Source organism: Oreochromis niloticus, linkage group LG5 (genome assembly GCF_001858045.2).
Source record: "Oreochromis niloticus isolate F11D_XX linkage group LG5, O_niloticus_UMD_NMBU, whole genome shotgun sequence".
Taxonomy (NCBI): Eukaryota; Metazoa; Chordata; class Actinopteri; order Cichliformes; family Cichlidae; genus Oreochromis; species Oreochromis niloticus.
In genome coordinates this window covers 39,651,278-39,667,610 of record NC_031970.2, presented here as the reverse complement: position 1 = coordinate 39,667,610, position 16,333 = coordinate 39,651,278, and the positions used below count along the sequence as shown (strand labels likewise).

The following is a 16,333-nucleotide window of genomic DNA, read 5'->3' as shown; positions in this document are numbered from 1 at the left end:
GTACAGTGGATGATACAGTATATACAGTAAAGTACTGTAAGAAAAATAAGCAAACCGATGACAATATGTGGTTGTACGTCTCTAGAATGACTCGAAGACCTTCTGGGGGAGGACGCCAACGCCTGTTCACACAACAGCAGGAACTTGCCGTTGTGGACCTAGTGAGGGCAGACAATGCCATCCGTCTCCACCAGCTACGAAAGACAATACTTGCAGACAGGCAAGTGCTCAACAACATAAACCATGTGAGCATCACCACCATCAGACGCATCTTGGGAAAACACAGCATCACCATGAAGCAGCTCTACAGAGTCCCATTTGAGAGGAACAGTGACAGGGTCAAAGGACGTCGAGCTGAATATGTACGGGTAAGTGTAACTGTCCTTTACATTTACAGTACAGTATTGGTGAAATCCAGTAGCAGCTGAATATGTACCATATCAGCACCACATGGATCCATTCTGAGAGCTGCACCGGTACCTGTGTGCTGGGGTGAGGGTTCTGTATGTGTAGCACTGTAGTACAGTAATATGTTCTGTTTTTTTTTACAGAGAATCTTGGCCATGGATGGAGCTGCACAGCCTCATGAATTCATTTTCATTGATGAAGCTGGATTCGACCTGTGCAAAACAAGACGACGGGGTCGTAATGTAATTGGCCAAAGGGCAATTGTGCACATGCCAGGGCAGCGCGGGGGAATATCACATTGTGTGCCGCCATAAGCCTTCGAGGGCTTCTGCATCATCATGCAAAACTAGGTCCATACAATAGCCAACATATACTCACATTTCTAGATGCTCTCCATAATATAGTTGTACAGATCAGCCCAGATCAGCCCAGGTTTGTGGTGATATAGGATAATGTCAGTTTCCATCGGGCTGCTCTGGTCCAGGCCTGGTTCTCCAACCACAATCAACTTGAAGTGGTATACTTGCCTCCTTACTCACCATTTTTAAACCCTATAGAGGAATTTTTTTTCGGCTTGGAGATGGCGTGTATATGACCGCCAACCACATGCCCGCATGCCTCTTCTGCAGGCAATGGAACAGGCCTGCGGCGACATTCCGGTAACAGCAATCCATGGATGGTTTCGACATGCAAGGGGATATTTTCCCCGGTGCCTAGCGGGAGAAGACATTGCTTGCGATGTTGATGAGGTCCTGTGGCCAGACCCCAACAGACGGCGGGATCCATGAGCCCACGTATGCACAATTGTCATGATTTTTTGTGTTTACAGTATAGTGTTTTTTTTCTATTACTGTATTATGTTTGTTTGTTTGTTTTGCTTTATCTGACTGCATGGTACTGCAATGTACAATACTGAGTAGGCCTATTTGCTTTTTTGGTTGTTTGAAAATGTGTCTCCTGCAAATATGCCTCCTGAATAAACAATGACCATCAAAGACTGCAGTGTTTTATATAAAGTAGACTAGTGTGTTCCCCCTGATCTGAAAGTGTTTGCATATGATGCAAGTATGTGTCACTTTGTCAACAGAGTTACATTTTGACAAAGGAATGTTAGGTTTTGAGAGTAGAGTTTAGGTTTTGAGAGTAGAGTTTCAATTTGGCACAGATGTGAATGGTATATTTCCCAGTGTTGTGTCATGTGTTTAGAGTTTTGGCACAATGAGCAAAGTTTTGCAAAATGTGTTCAAGCAACGGGCAGAAACTGTAATAGGGCTATTTTAGTTTATTTGGTCACATGACTGCATCACATGACTAAAAGGTGTCATCATTTTCGAAAAGTCTCCAGGTTCGCTGTCCACACTGCGACGCGAAAGCACCATTTTCAAATGTATCTGCTTTGGAGAGCGTTTACCCTTCACTGGTGAGGGCCTGTCTAACACAAAGATAGCTGAACCCGGCCACTGATGTGTGTCTTATGCTGAAAGAAAATTAATATTCTGACTGCATAAATAATAAATGGCTTCATTATTTTGTATTGAAATAAAGTGAGACGTGGAACAGGAAGCTACATCGCAGGCTGAGGTTCAGTGTGTGAGACCTTCAAGCCTCCAACGGTGCCCCGGGTGGATGTGACACTGGTGAATCAGGCACTGCATGCAGCCCAAATCCACTGTTTCCTTGTGCGTTTGGAACCTATCGAGCCATTAATGGGACGACTGGGATAAACCCACTCTACCTCTGTGTGAATGCTGGAGCTGTCTGTAGCGACACCTTCTTTGTTTAACGTGTTTCTACAATACTTAACTCATCATTCAGCCTCCATCTGAAGTACTGAAGACCTGCTGCTGACAGCCACATCACACTAAAGTCACTTTGGTCAGTTTATGCCACCATAGAAATTATTCATGACATTTGTATAACATATATATGTAATATAATCCTGGTGGTAAAAACAGCTGTTTGAAAGCAAGTCCTTAAACTACACCACAGATTAACCAGCAGCTGTTATTCTGATGACCATGCACTGCTCATATATGCGTTTGTACACTGCATACATGAAGGGGCAGACACAATAACTTATTTGTCATTATTTTTATTTGAAACCATAAAAACCTTCATGCAATAAAGCAGTCAGATGTATCTGGTTCCAGTAAAGCCTTCTGTTATGGGACTGAGACTTCCTCACTGGTGCTTTGTTCTACAGTACATAAGTACACTGCCCAGTTCTCCACTGTACTTCATTTATTAGATCTACATATAAGAAATTACCTTCAGCTATTTTTTTCAGCTTAGCGACAAACAGGCTTAGGAGGTAAAAATGTGGCTCCTGCTGCTGCTGCATCTGTCTGACGCATTCAAATGCTTTGAACAAGTGTCTGTGAGACATAGATGTACTCCTTTAAAGAATGAGGTGTGGGTCCAAGATTAGAGTGAGTCCTATTTCAAGAACAGGAAATGAGCCGTCGACAGTACTTCACCCCTGCAGTCACAGAAACATCTGTGTGTCCAGACATGATGTTTCTTTGTGCCGGCCAGAACAAATGAAAGTGTGCTCTCTGTCTCACTCTTATATATCACTCCACATCAACAATCACCATCCCCATCGTGTTGTTATCTCTCTGCATCTTTTTTACAGTCATTCCCATCTGTGATGGACCGAGCAGTGAAGGAAACTTAGGCACAGGTTAAAGTCCAAAAAAATGATTTTTTATTTAACCCAAAAAACACAATTGGTTAAATCATGCAAAAAGAATCAAAATCTTGGGCCCATAAAAGAGGTCAAAATAACAGAACTCTACTCAAAGTTGACAACACTACTGATAACTCAAACAAACTGACCTAACTTAACGAGACAAAGGGGAAACTTAAATAGTGGCTGATCAGCCCACAAAAACACAGAGGGGTAAAACACACAAAACCTAACTGAAACTAACATAATGAACTCCAATTCCCCCCCATGGTCCCGAGTTATGGAATGAACCAATTAGCAGTCTTCCATCAAAGCTCGCTCCGCCCCTTTTCCACCTCTTGGCTCCTCAATCAAGGGACTGGAGCAGCTGCAACTAAGGTAACTCAGAAAACAAAAGATTAATCATACATAACAGTGTAAACTAAAATGTGCGCACTTATTTTAGAATGCAGTGTTATGTGGATATGTGAATTAATTCTAAACCAAAACCAGTTATTTATTGTCCTGTAAATTAATTCCTATATTTAAAGAAAGACAAATGTGAATGCAATGTTACTTATAAGCCTTTACACCAACATGGTGGGTATTACCACTGTGTGGCTGTAAGTGCAGCCATCACACCATCCTTTTGGCTCCTATTGTTCCCTATCACTGTTCCCTCTATCCATTAATCCATATATTCTATCTTTTCCTCCACGTCTGCTGAAGCGTTGCAGCAGGTCAGTTTGTCACCTCATTACCACATCTGGATCTCACTTTGCACACACACACACACACACACACACACACCTATACAAAGAAAACACTACCCCCTTTCCCCCACTCATCTGCCTTTTGAACTTCCTTTTTTTCTCTCTCCTTTTTGTCCAATGAGAAAGCTGTCTGGTCACCAGGGCTCCTTAGCAACAGTCCCACTAGAGGAAGGAGGAATGAAGGAGGTAGGGAGTAGGAACAAAGGATGAGAGGGGTGGGGTGGTGAGGGTAAGAAGGGATGACGATGAGGAGGAGGTGAACGGGAAAATCAGCCCCTGCGGGAGTGTGAAGCTGGAGATGTGTGTGCTGTTATCTGTGTGTGTGTGTGTGTGCTGTTATCTGTGTGTGTGTGTGTGTGTGTGTGTGTGTGTGTGTGTGTGTGTGCGCATGCGTGCGTGCGTGCGTGTGTGTGTGTGTGTGTGTGCTGTTATCTGTGTGTGTGCGTGCGTGCGTGCGTGCGTGCGTGTGTGTGTGTGTGTGTGTGTGTGTGTGTGTGTGTGGGTGGGTGGGTGGGGGGGCGATGATAAGGAGGCGATGCCACAGTTGGGTCGAACTCTAAAAATTAGAGCATAAATCCTGGTTTGTCAGTCTCACCATGTTCTACATTAGAGGATTAGCTGTGGTATGATTGCCTAACAAGTAACATCAGTAGCCAATGAGCATGTGCATGTTCATCTCAACACTGGACTGTCCATGTTTTATATTATGTGTGGTGATTGCGTGTTAGTGAGCTACAGAGCATTCACTGAGATAAAACTAGACAATAACAAATAAAGAGAAGCAGTAAAATAAGCCAGTATCTGAAGGTCAGAGTAAAAACGGAGCGGTGTGTGTGCTGCTCTGTAAACATATCCACCAGGCCTAATTTGCCAGCATGGCCCCATCTGCCTTGAGGTCACGGTGGCTAATAAAGCCATTCTGCAGCCTCACACATGGACATGCATACAGTTGTCATTTCTCATTTCTCTGGCATAATTACACCATTACCAAATTTAATTTCCGCAGGTCCTCCTCCCTCTATTTGGTTTTTTTTTTCCTCCAGCAAAATGGGGTTAAATGTGTGTGTGTGTGTGTGTGTGTGTGAGTTGGCCTCTAACAGTCAACCTTCCTCTGGGACTGTGGTGACCATGGTGAGTTAGTAAGATGGTGTGCCCACATGTGGGTGTGTGATTATAAAGTACTGTGGGGCTGTTGGAGCTGCAGACAAAGCACACACACTCAAAATAACACGATATACAAGTAATCAGTAATATCAATAGCATTGTTCCAGCTTCTAATCAGCACCTTGGCCAGCACCCACAGCCACAGGCCAGGGGAATGCTCACACCAACCATGAAACCACAAGCCCCGAGTCAGCCTCACTAAAGTCTATAAACCTGCGACGTACAAAGGAAGCCACAGGTCCTCACACAGCGTCAACCATGTGCAGATATCACAACCACACTACACTGGGACTGCATATTTTCAACATATTACAGAAATGCAAATGACTCACCCATCACACCTTTGTCTTATTCAAAAGTTAAGGAAAATGTGTACTGCATGAATAAGGTTAGCTTTATAATCTCTCCAACTTTAACCTAATGCACTGAATATGTAAGCACGCTGATTAATGTGGAGGCAGGGTCAGTTTGGGCTTGTGCCGTCTGCGCCCTGGGGCACTGCCCCAGCTGCTGCATCACAACCTACGCCTTTGCTATGCCTGACCTGTTTTCTAGCAGTTTTCTGCATTCAAGTATATATGCAAATATGTGCAAGTACATATCAAGCAGTTTGTCACATTTCAGCCTCCAAAAACTCTCTGATAAACTCCCCTTATTAGGCTTCCTAGTTTTTATTTGCTAGGTTAGATTTGTGTGCAAGCGAACAGTTTGCTAGCTCGGATAGATGCCAGCTCACAATAAACCAAAGACTGATGCAGATGCACGTAATCAAACTACGAGCAACATAGGAATACAACGTTTTTGGCAAAAACATGCGGATTTGGTTCAGAATGATTTCTGCTGGGGCAGCACGGTGGTTAGCACTGTTGCAGAGTCCTGAGTTCAATTCCACCATCAGGCCGGGTTCTTTCTGTGTGGGGTTTGCATGTTCTCCCCGTGTTTGCGTGGGTTCCCTCCGGGTACTCCGGCTTCCTCCCACAGTCCAAAGACATGCAGTTAGTGGGGATAGGTTAACTGATTAATCCAAATTGCCCATAGGTGTGAATGCGGGAGTGAATGTGAGCGCAAATGTTTGTCTGTCTCTGCGTGTTAGCCCTGCGACAGGCTGGCGACCTGTCCAGTGTGTACCCCGCCTCCCCCCCATGACAGCTGGGACCCTGAAAAGGATAAGCGGAAGCGAATGGATGGATGGATGATTTCTGCTGATTAAAATAATGATTTTACTATACTTACTTTACCTTTTCATTGTCTAAGGATGACATCTACTCTTACCAGGAACAATTTAGAAGCAGATAATATTGAGCAGAAATGAGTTAATGCTTTTGGTGCAGAGCCTGCACAGCAGCCCCAGGCCCCCCTGGGTCACCTCTGCATTAAACCCTTACTGGAAACCTTACCTGTCCTAACTACATGCTCACTCTGTATGTTTTCTATAACAGCAGGGTAGCATGTGGAGAGCGCAGATGGACCACGTGCCTCTCATGTGGTCATGTTGTGAGGTGAGTCACAACTGAGGGTGGGAGTCTAGTTTGATGATACTGACTTCATCACATTTCCAAACAGTTAATATCTTTTATGTAATAAATACATAGATCATATAAATTATCACTATATAATACAATGCATTATATACTGTACCCTCAGCTAACAGAAGGCTGGGACTTCACTAAGGTGAAGAACACACTCACATAGTCTGATAGGAAGTTTTGGTTTTGTTATGCTTTTATTTTGAAGTCCACTATCCACTCTCTCTTTTTAAGGTCAACTTCCTGAAGGCCAGATGGGGTGCACACATGATTACGGACTAATGATGTTCACCTATTGGGAATTCCCTGATTAACACTGTCAGTGGGGTGAACCATTAGAGCTGGGGGGGGGTGACGTGGTGTTAACATGAGTGCAGTACTTGTAGCCGCAGTGTGTAGGGGAGTCTGTTAAATGTTATTGGTGGTAACATTTAAGGAGGGGGCCACTGGGATGTTCATGCTGAGACGTGCTGCTGGTCGGAGTGTTGAACGTTTGTATCTGTAACAGAAATATACTCAGAGTTCTGAAAACGACTGAAGTCTGCTATGGTTGTTTTTCCTTCATGTTAACCACTGACCCCTACAGACATGTTTGTCTGTTGTATGTCCTTCCACTTCTTCAGTCTTCAACCTCTCTCCAAGTCCATAATTACACACAAATTCAGAGCATGATGAGACTTTGGAAATAGGATAGTGGACTGATTCTTATATAGCACTTTTCTACTCTCCTGAAGTACTCACAGCGCTCCATACGACCACTGGAGAGTTGTCAGAAATCAGTGGTTTATTTCTGACAATTTCCAGTACTGACCAGTCCAAGCATCACAGGCTTACAAACTGACTTTTAACTGCCGGGAATCTGTGAAAATGTGCAAAATACACATTTTTTATACAGTGAAAGCTGAAAGAAAAACCAAAATATGAAGAAAAGAGTATGTTTAGAGGTCACGTCTGGCAGCCTGGACAGGGACAGCACACCTGCTCCCAGGAGCACTGTTGTTTCAGTAGTTTATCACCTGTTATTGCACAGTTATTGTATTCGAGTGTTGTGGCCTGGTAGTGCACAAAGAAGATGCAGAGGTGTTCATATCGCTCTCTCAGTCAAACAACACAAAATGACTTGTAGAGGCCTGAGCCTAACTCTGTGTGTCACACTACTGTCACCGTTATCCAGTCTAATAAAGGCTAAATGCCAAAAACAAGTGTTTAAATAAAGTAAAGATAGTGTGCAGCCAACAGCTCCTGGTTAGTGAAACATTATTCAGCTCCTCTTCCAGATACACTGCAAGTATACAGCTCGCAGTATTTTAGTGAACGAGTATACCAGCTGTACTATGGAGGAACAGCTAGCTGTGCTAATGCTACTGATAACGACAAACCGCGCGCTGGTGTATGACTCGAACCATTACGTTCAGATGAGCCACACCAGTACAAAGACACAGATATAATTCTTTTTAAATTTAAAACATATTTTGCTGATGAGTATTTATCCAGCACTACTGTCTACACACACCTGTACATGGAACTAACAGATTTAGCTGCCAGGACTAAACTGACCCAGCATGCAGAAGCACAGCCAGATGGTATGAATATGGTAATATGGTTGCAGTTCTGACTGATACTGTTAGTGACGATTAGTAAAGACTACAGCTCTCTGTATTTAATCACAGCTTGTGTAATCTCTTTTGCAGTAGTAGTATGAAATAAGAAGGAAATACGTCGATTTCTGACAGTGGCCCCATAATTGACTGGTTTCAGCTGGAGATACAAATCCACTTTTGGAGTGCATCAGGAAGAGCGCGTGGTGTCAAATCTGCCAAATGAGAACATGTGGAGCGACCTGTTGTGACAGGATGAGGTCAAAGGCAGCTGCATTTGTCACACAGGCCCTCAGGGCCCCTGAGAACCTGTAACTTGTAATGTACACAGAACAAGAACCTACAGTAGTAAACTGAAAGCAGACACACGCACACGTTTCTCTGCATCCCATTAAGAGCTCGATTTGTGTGTGACGCATGTCTTTGAGCATTGTTCTTGGTGTCCTGATCACACAGTGACAATTTGTTCTGATCTTTTTCCTTTGGCCATGAAAGGAGGGGGTGGAGAGAGCGAGGGGGGATGGGTGGTGGTTAGCATGAGACCAAATATTTGCAGTGAAAGGCCCGTCATTGTCCATTAGACTTTCTCTCTTTTCTCCTCTCTGGGTGCATTAACCTCTTCCTCAACAATGCTCCCAAACAAAGGAAGTACTGTATGTGTTTGTGTGTGCGCCTGTGTGCGTTTGCCTTTCTGCCACGCCCACACTGTCCACCCCCCTGCATCCCTCAACAAACACACACACACACACACACACACACACTAGTCTGTCTGCCACAGATGATCAGAAAAATATTGACTGTTGTCTTGTTTGCACATTACGTCATTGTCCAGGATGTCTGTGATTGTGGGCGGTTGTACTTAAATATATTTACTAAGATGTGCTTTATTCACAGCAGTTATGGTCTGCTGTGCTCTCTTTAGACAGCCTCATGTGGTCGATGCCCTCATCAGCAGTGTGTGAGGTTGTCTGGCTGACCAGCGCTTTGTGAAGCTGCTTTATGATCATGTGGATCTGCTTTTCCTTTCACAGTTTGTTGGTATAACACTGTATCCACTATAAATGTTGGCTTTAAAATTTCCAAACTAATCCATACAGTTGGATTCAGTTATGAACTCTATTCTCATCTATTGTAACATCTCTGTTTGTGTCTATGTAGTTGAATGGTTATTCATTTATTTATAATACAGAGTGATGACATGAAGTATGGAGTACAAGTATGTACTGTGCAACCTGACTGCATGAAGGAATACTTCTAATATATCAGAGGCACTGGTGTGAATGACTGAAGCTGCACACTCAGAAACTGTTAGAGGGGTACAGTATGCAGACATCCACTGACATTGGTTTCTCCAGTAAATCTGATGTTTACCCCCAAAACAGTCTTGGTCTCTACGGTTTAGATGTTATTTCAATGTAATTTCAATGTTTTGCTTGAAATGACAAAATGCCTGATTGTAATAAGACACAAACACAGCAGACACCCGATGTCTCACACTCATGGCCGAGCCTTACCCTCCCAAAAGTTCATTTGTTGAACTAATCAACTTTTAATGCTGTTGCTGTTTAGTTCATTAAGAAGTGTGATTTTTAGACACAGGGTTGGTTGAACACAATCAATTGTACTAAAGGATCCAGATTCTTATATGTCGGCTATTCTACACAATTATTTTCTTTATATCCCAAAACGACGATGAGCTTCAGACGGTCTCAGAGTCGGTTAGCCGACTCTTACCTGATGGTTTGAGGTGACATTTTCTCAAAACCAACACTGACCATTCCTGACATGATAATTATATGACATATTTTTGTAATGCCATAATAGTATTAAGATAGCATCCAACATAATATACATGTGCTCATGTGATTTATTTATACAAAATGTCTTGATGAGTTGTTCCTGCTGACATTAGTGGAAGATGATCGAGTAGAGACCATGTGGAAGGCCTGCTGCTGTTAACATTATATGATGAAATCTTAGTGTGTTTAATACAGACTGTAGCAGTGTGGAGTCGACTGTGCAACTTCACTTTGTAAAGCACCACTTCTACTTGGTATCAATGTTTGGCTGCAATTACATGTGATTCTTTACAATAGTAAACAGCAAGAACATTATTATTCAATCTTCAGTTCAACTAAATTCACTTTTATTTATACAATATGAGATCACTACAAGAGTTTAAGTGCTTTATATTGTCAAGGTACAAAGAAAACAAAGAAAACCCCAAAAATCACACCAGAAATGTGCATTAACACCTAATGAGTGAGAAAGGTGACTGGAAAGGAAAAACTCAATGCATCATGGGAATCCCCGGCAGCCTACGTCTATTGCAGCATAACTAAGGGAGGATTCAGGGGCACCTGGTCCAGCCCTAACTATATGCTTTAGCAAAAAGGAAAGTTTTAAGCCTAATCTTGAAAGTAGAGATAGTGTCTGTCTCCTGAATCCAAACTGGAAGCTGGTTCCACAGAAGAGGGGCCTGAAAACTGAAGGCTCTGCCTCCCATTCTACTTTTAAATACTCTAGGAACAACAAGTAAGCCTGCAGTGTGAGAGCGAAGTGCTCTAATAGGGTGATATGGTACTACAAGGTCATTAAGATAAGATGGGGCCTGATTATTTAAGACCTTGTATGTGAGGAGCAGGATTTTGAATTCTGGATTTAACAGGAAGCCAATGAAGGGAAGCCAAAACAGGAGAAATCTGCTCTCTCTTTCTAGTCCCTGTCAGGACTCTTGCTGCAGCATTTTGGATCAGCTGAAGGCTTTTCAGGGAGTTTTTAGGACATCCTGATAATAAAGAATTACAGTAGTCCAGCCTGGAAGTAATAAATGCATGAACTAGTTTTTCAGCGTCACTCTGAGACAGGATATTTCTAATTTTAGAGATGTTGCACAAATGGAAGAAAGCAGTCTTACATATTTGTTTAATATGTGCATTGAAGGACATGTCCTGGTCAAAAATGACTCCAAGGTTCCTCACAGTGTTACTGGAGGCCAAGGTAATGCCATCCAGAGTAAGAATCTGCTTAGATACCATATTTCTAAGATTTTCAGGGCCGAGTACAATAACCTCAGTTTTATCTGAATTAAGAAGCAGAAAGTTAGCGGCCATCCAGGTCTTTATGTCTTTAAGACATTCCTGCAGTTTAACTAATTGGTGTGTGTTACCTGGCTTCATGGATAGATAGAGCTGCGTGTCATCTGCATAGCAGTGAAAATGTATGCTATGTCTTCTAATGATGCAGCCTAGGGGAAGCATGTATAATGTAAACAGAATTGGTCCTAGCACTGAACCCTGTGGAACACCATAATTGACCTTAGTGTGTGAAGAGGACTCTCCATTTACATGTACAAATTGGAGTCTATTAGATAGATATGATACAAACCACTGCAGTGCAGTACCTGTAATACCTGTGTGTGTGTGTGTGTATTTGTTTGTGTGTGTGTGTGTGTGTGTGTGTGTGTGCGTGTGTGTGTGTGTGTGTATTTGTTTGTGTGTCTGTGTCTGTGTGCTGACCAAAAATTGACATGCTACTATACTTGTAGGGACCAACAGTCACTGTTGCAGACAAAAATGTGGTTTTAAGGGAAAGTATCATTCCAAATCAATGTCCTTGCTAATTAGTAAAAACAAAGGTGTATGCATGTAACTGTCTCCTCATTTCAACCCCAGCAGCCTGAATCATCACTTAAACAACAAATATAAAGGCATTTAAAAACAAAACAAAAAAGCAGATAACACTTGGAGCACATTTTTGTGGACAAAAATTAAAACAATATCAGACATAACTGCATCAAACAATTGAAAATGATCATGTCTACAGCTCACAATCAGCACCGTTCACACTGATACTGAGCACCAGGCTTACTCTGGCCTCTTCCCATGGAACAAGAAAGAATTCCTACAACAAGCTGCACTACAACATTCATTCACACAGGGTGCAAGCGTAATATCTTACACAGGTTTCTGTTTTAAGGCTGATACTAGGCTGATTAATGTGAGGTCAGAGCAGACTCCAAAATATAGATTTAGTGAAAAAAATTTAAGCTTTGAAGCATTTAGAATAACAGTTCATCCACTAGTGTCATATACACAGTTTCTTTTGAAATAGTAGTAGTGCAGTACAGGTCTCAGCACAGACTTGTCTTTGTGGAAAGTTTCTGATTAAATATCTGCCATTTATCCACATGATATGACAGATTCTGAGTGTCATGCTACTGTGGTTATTGTCACTATGATATTGTGATCTTTGAGTAAAAAGATCAAACTGTCTAACTTGGTTTATCTCACCTGCACAAACACACAGAAACAGTACAAATATGAGTACCTCTGTCAGTGCAGCTCTTTTGTCCAGGTGTACAGCAGTGCTGGGTGACTATGCTGTCTCTCCATCTCCATCAATCCTTTAGCATCCAAAGGGAAAAAAGAGAGAAAACAAAGACTAAGCAACTGTCAGGCAAATACAGAGTAAGGCCACAAAGATAAAAGATGCCAGTATACAAAAAATGGGGGAGATGCTGTACTCTACCCATCTCAGTGTATTTGCTTCTTTCTCATTCTGTGTGAGCGCTCACTGCTCCTCAGGCTTTCTCTCTGTGTTACACACTGATTCCCCATCTGTCACCGCCCCCTCTCATTCCCATCCCACCTCATACATTATTAATGAGTTTCACACACACACACACACACACACACACACACACACACTTGTCCGTGCATGTAGTACAGCCGAGGAAGCCCCCTCAGTTAGTTAGGCTATCTGAATTTTCCTATTGATGAAGCACAGCTGGAAGCTCTTCGCTGGGGCACGAGGGCCCCTTAAATCAAACTTTAGAAGTTGAGAAAGAAAATAATGATTACCCACAAACTGCATATGGACAGGATTTACTACAGTGGCTGAAACATCCACTGGAAAAGGTACAAATGAGATGGTTTCACCTCTCGCTCATTCTGTTTGTGCGCAGGCTCACACAGTGATCCCGCCCCCCAGCTCAACATCCAATCACTGTTGGTATGCAAATGAGCCGGTGTCAGGTTTCTCAGTAGGCAGGACAGAGCAAACTGAAGCAGCAACTCTCTGTGGTCCAAATCACAGCGACTCATGAGATAATTAACAAGTGCAAAACTTGTACAGGCAGTGGGAGACCAGTCCACTGTCGTGTTTCTCTCTGCGAGCCTGTCTGCTGCACAGAGACACAAAGCCCCGCCCAGCTTTCAGCTGTGCACTCAACAGTTTCCTCGTTTCATATTCTGATGTAATCACAGCGATTTTACTAAAGCTAGTTCACTTTACCCCCCAGCTTCCAGCAGCTCACAAAGGGAAACGTAATGCTGTGTGATCGGTCCAAGCCCCTGTCGTCGCATCATGGTATATAATTTGGTGATCTCGGCCCATGAATAGAACACATCTTTATTGTCACTGCTACCAGTTTGGCATCTCTCCATTGGCAGGATGTAAGTTTTTACATTCAGATTCTTTTAAGACAAGAGAAGAAGATAAAATAGACTTAAGAGGTACCTACACAGGGAATGTATGTAACACCATAACATAATCATCTGCACAAATAAGATACGTACAAGTTATATCCAAAAAAAGCGAGAAGTCCATAACAAATAAATTGGATATGGATGAGTCTGTAAGGGAAGCAGGAGACGGTTGTAGAGGAAGGAGAGCTGTTCAGCTGCTAACAGAGTTCAGTTCATTGTAAACAGACGAGCTTAAAACAAGACAAAAACACAGCGTGCTCATGGGAAAGTAACAGTAATCTAATTACTTTTTTACAATTGTAATCCCTTACTTGTTACTTGAAAAAGGTAATCAGACTACAGTAATGTGTTCCTTGTAATGCGTTACTGCCCCTCTCTGGTTATAATCTGTTGTTTTATTTTCCAGTTTAACCCCTGAGGGAGTGCCATCTCAGGCTACGTCCACATGAGCCCGGACAGATTTGAAAACGGCGTTTTCATCTGAAAACGCTCTGCGTCCACACTATCGTTTTCAGCCGTTTTCACAGAGTTGTGCGTCCACATTAAAACGGATGAAAGCGCTTACGTTCCAGTCCTGCGCATGCGCAAAAGCGAGTGAGAAGAGTTTGGAGAAAAACTATCTGGAGCATGTACAGACTGATATTCATCTTTTTAGGGCTGTCAAAATTGAGAGCAATCAAAACAACCGCTGTATAATGCACTCCGCTATCGTTGTTTAATTGGTCACATGACTGCATCACATGACTAAAATGTGAAAGTCTGCGTTTTCGTGTGTCCACACTGCGACGGGACAGCTGCGTTTTGAAATGTATGCGTTTTCGAGAGCGTTTCCAAAACGCTGTGTTTTTCTTTCAGGAAAGCGCCGTCTCAGTGTGGACGGGAGGCCAAAACGGAGAGAAAATGCATTAGTGTGGACGTAGCCTTAATGTGGTCACGAGCTTTGTGTGCCTCAGGCTGTCCCACCTGCAGCCTTCAGGTGGGACAGCCAAGTTGGTCAGGTCTTAGGGTGTAATCCAATTACATGACAAAAACAGTTATCCAGAGCAGTAGCATTTAGAAAGTCCGCACTTTAAATATAGTTAACGTTATAGTTAGCTAATATCCACAACTCCAGCTAATGTTAAAGCAAAACAAGGAAACCACTGAATCTGCAGTTTTTTACAGACGCTAGGTCACTTTTGCAAAACTCCTCACACAGTGAGCACAACAGAAGTCTATGTGAGCTAAACTGAGGATCAGTTATCATTGTTTTGGCACAAAATGCATTCAGTGACTACATCTCTCAAATTTCATGAGTTATTTTCTCCCTCAGACACAACAACTGCCAAAAATCTTTGTACGTACAGGACATTTTGCATGTACTTACATACTGTTTGCAAAACTGTTCAACTTATGGTCAAAACAATAACATAATGCAAAACTGAATAAGACAGCAAAATTCAACAGCAATATGTTATTGAAACATATGTTAAATCTAAAAATGCAGTTTAACCAGCCACAGCTGATTCTCATTGTAGATGAACATCTACACAGGTGTTACTCCTTCAATCTCATTACAAAAGGAGACAACTGCTGAATAGGTTTGTTTTGTGATGTAAACATGGACCCAGCCAGAAATGGAGAAGTGGCTGAAAGAGGAAGAAGAGTGGCTGGGAGGGGGCGAGGAATACGTATGCGTGGTGGAAGAAGAATAAGAGGAAGATCAAGAGCTGTAGTCGCAGATGAGATCAGAGCTACTGTAATTGATCATGTAGTAAATCATGGTCACTCGATGAGAGAGGCTGGTCAGAGAGTGCAGCCAAATCTGCAACGCTCTACAGTGGCATCTATTGTTAGAGTTTTCCGGCAAACCAACAGGTAACTTGTATTCTGCAAGGGCATTTGCACATTTCAGAAGTAAATAAGCTTTTGTGTAATTGTTGTTGGATTTCTGCTTAGGACTCAACGGTTACCTCACACAGGAGGGAGAGGACGGATGTTCACTGATGTGCAGGAAACTGCCATTGTTGATATGGTCATCAGAAACAATGGGATAAAACTCACTGAAATTAGACACAGAGTCTTGGCAGACAACGTTACTTTCGGAAATATTCACAGTGTAAGCATAACAACAATTTCTAGAGTCCTGAAAAAACATCAGGTCAGGATGAAACAGTTGTACACTGTGCCTTTTGAGAGGAACTCTGAACATGTCAAGCAACTCAGGAACCAGTATGTCCAGGTAAGATCACAATAAAATACAGATCTGTTTTTGAACAAAACCAAACACACACAAAGACAATTTTTACAAATTTACTACTGTAACAGCTTATGTTGCCTTGTGGATTTATGTTAGAGAGTCATGGAGATTGAAGGCAGGCAAACACACCACATTTTCATCTTTGTGGATGAGGCAGGTTTCAATCTGGCCAAAGCACGGCGACGAGGGAGGAATGTGATTGGGAAGAGAGCCACAGTGAATGTCCCGGGCCAGAGGGGTGCCAACATCACAATGTGTGCAGCAATATCCACTGATGGACTGCTGTTACACAGACCACTAATTGGGCCATACAACACTGAACGGCTCCTTGCGTTCCTGCATGATCTCTATGGAAGGGTTGTGCTAGGTGAGGAAAGGGATGCGGAGAGAAGGAATCAGCCAACATTTATAATTGTATGGGACAATGTGGCATTTCATCACCAGAGATGGGCAGTAACGCGTTACTTG

The 16,333-nt window shown here is 42.6% G+C and overlaps 1 long non-coding RNA gene across 1 annotated transcript in view; it reads right to left on the bottom strand.

Moving 5' to 3' along the window:
* The window catches only part of LOC109200095 (uncharacterized), a 47,088-nt gene extending 34,351 nt beyond the window's left edge, over positions 1-12,737 (bottom strand). The window contains exons 1-2 of the long non-coding RNA XR_002060302.2: positions 12,668-12,737; positions 12,467-12,542 (exon numbers count right to left, since the gene is read on the bottom strand). This is a non-coding gene — a long non-coding RNA (uncharacterized LOC109200095). The remainder of the gene's footprint in view (positions 1-12,466; positions 12,543-12,667) is intronic.
* Positions 12,738-16,333: the final 3,596 nt, after the last annotated feature.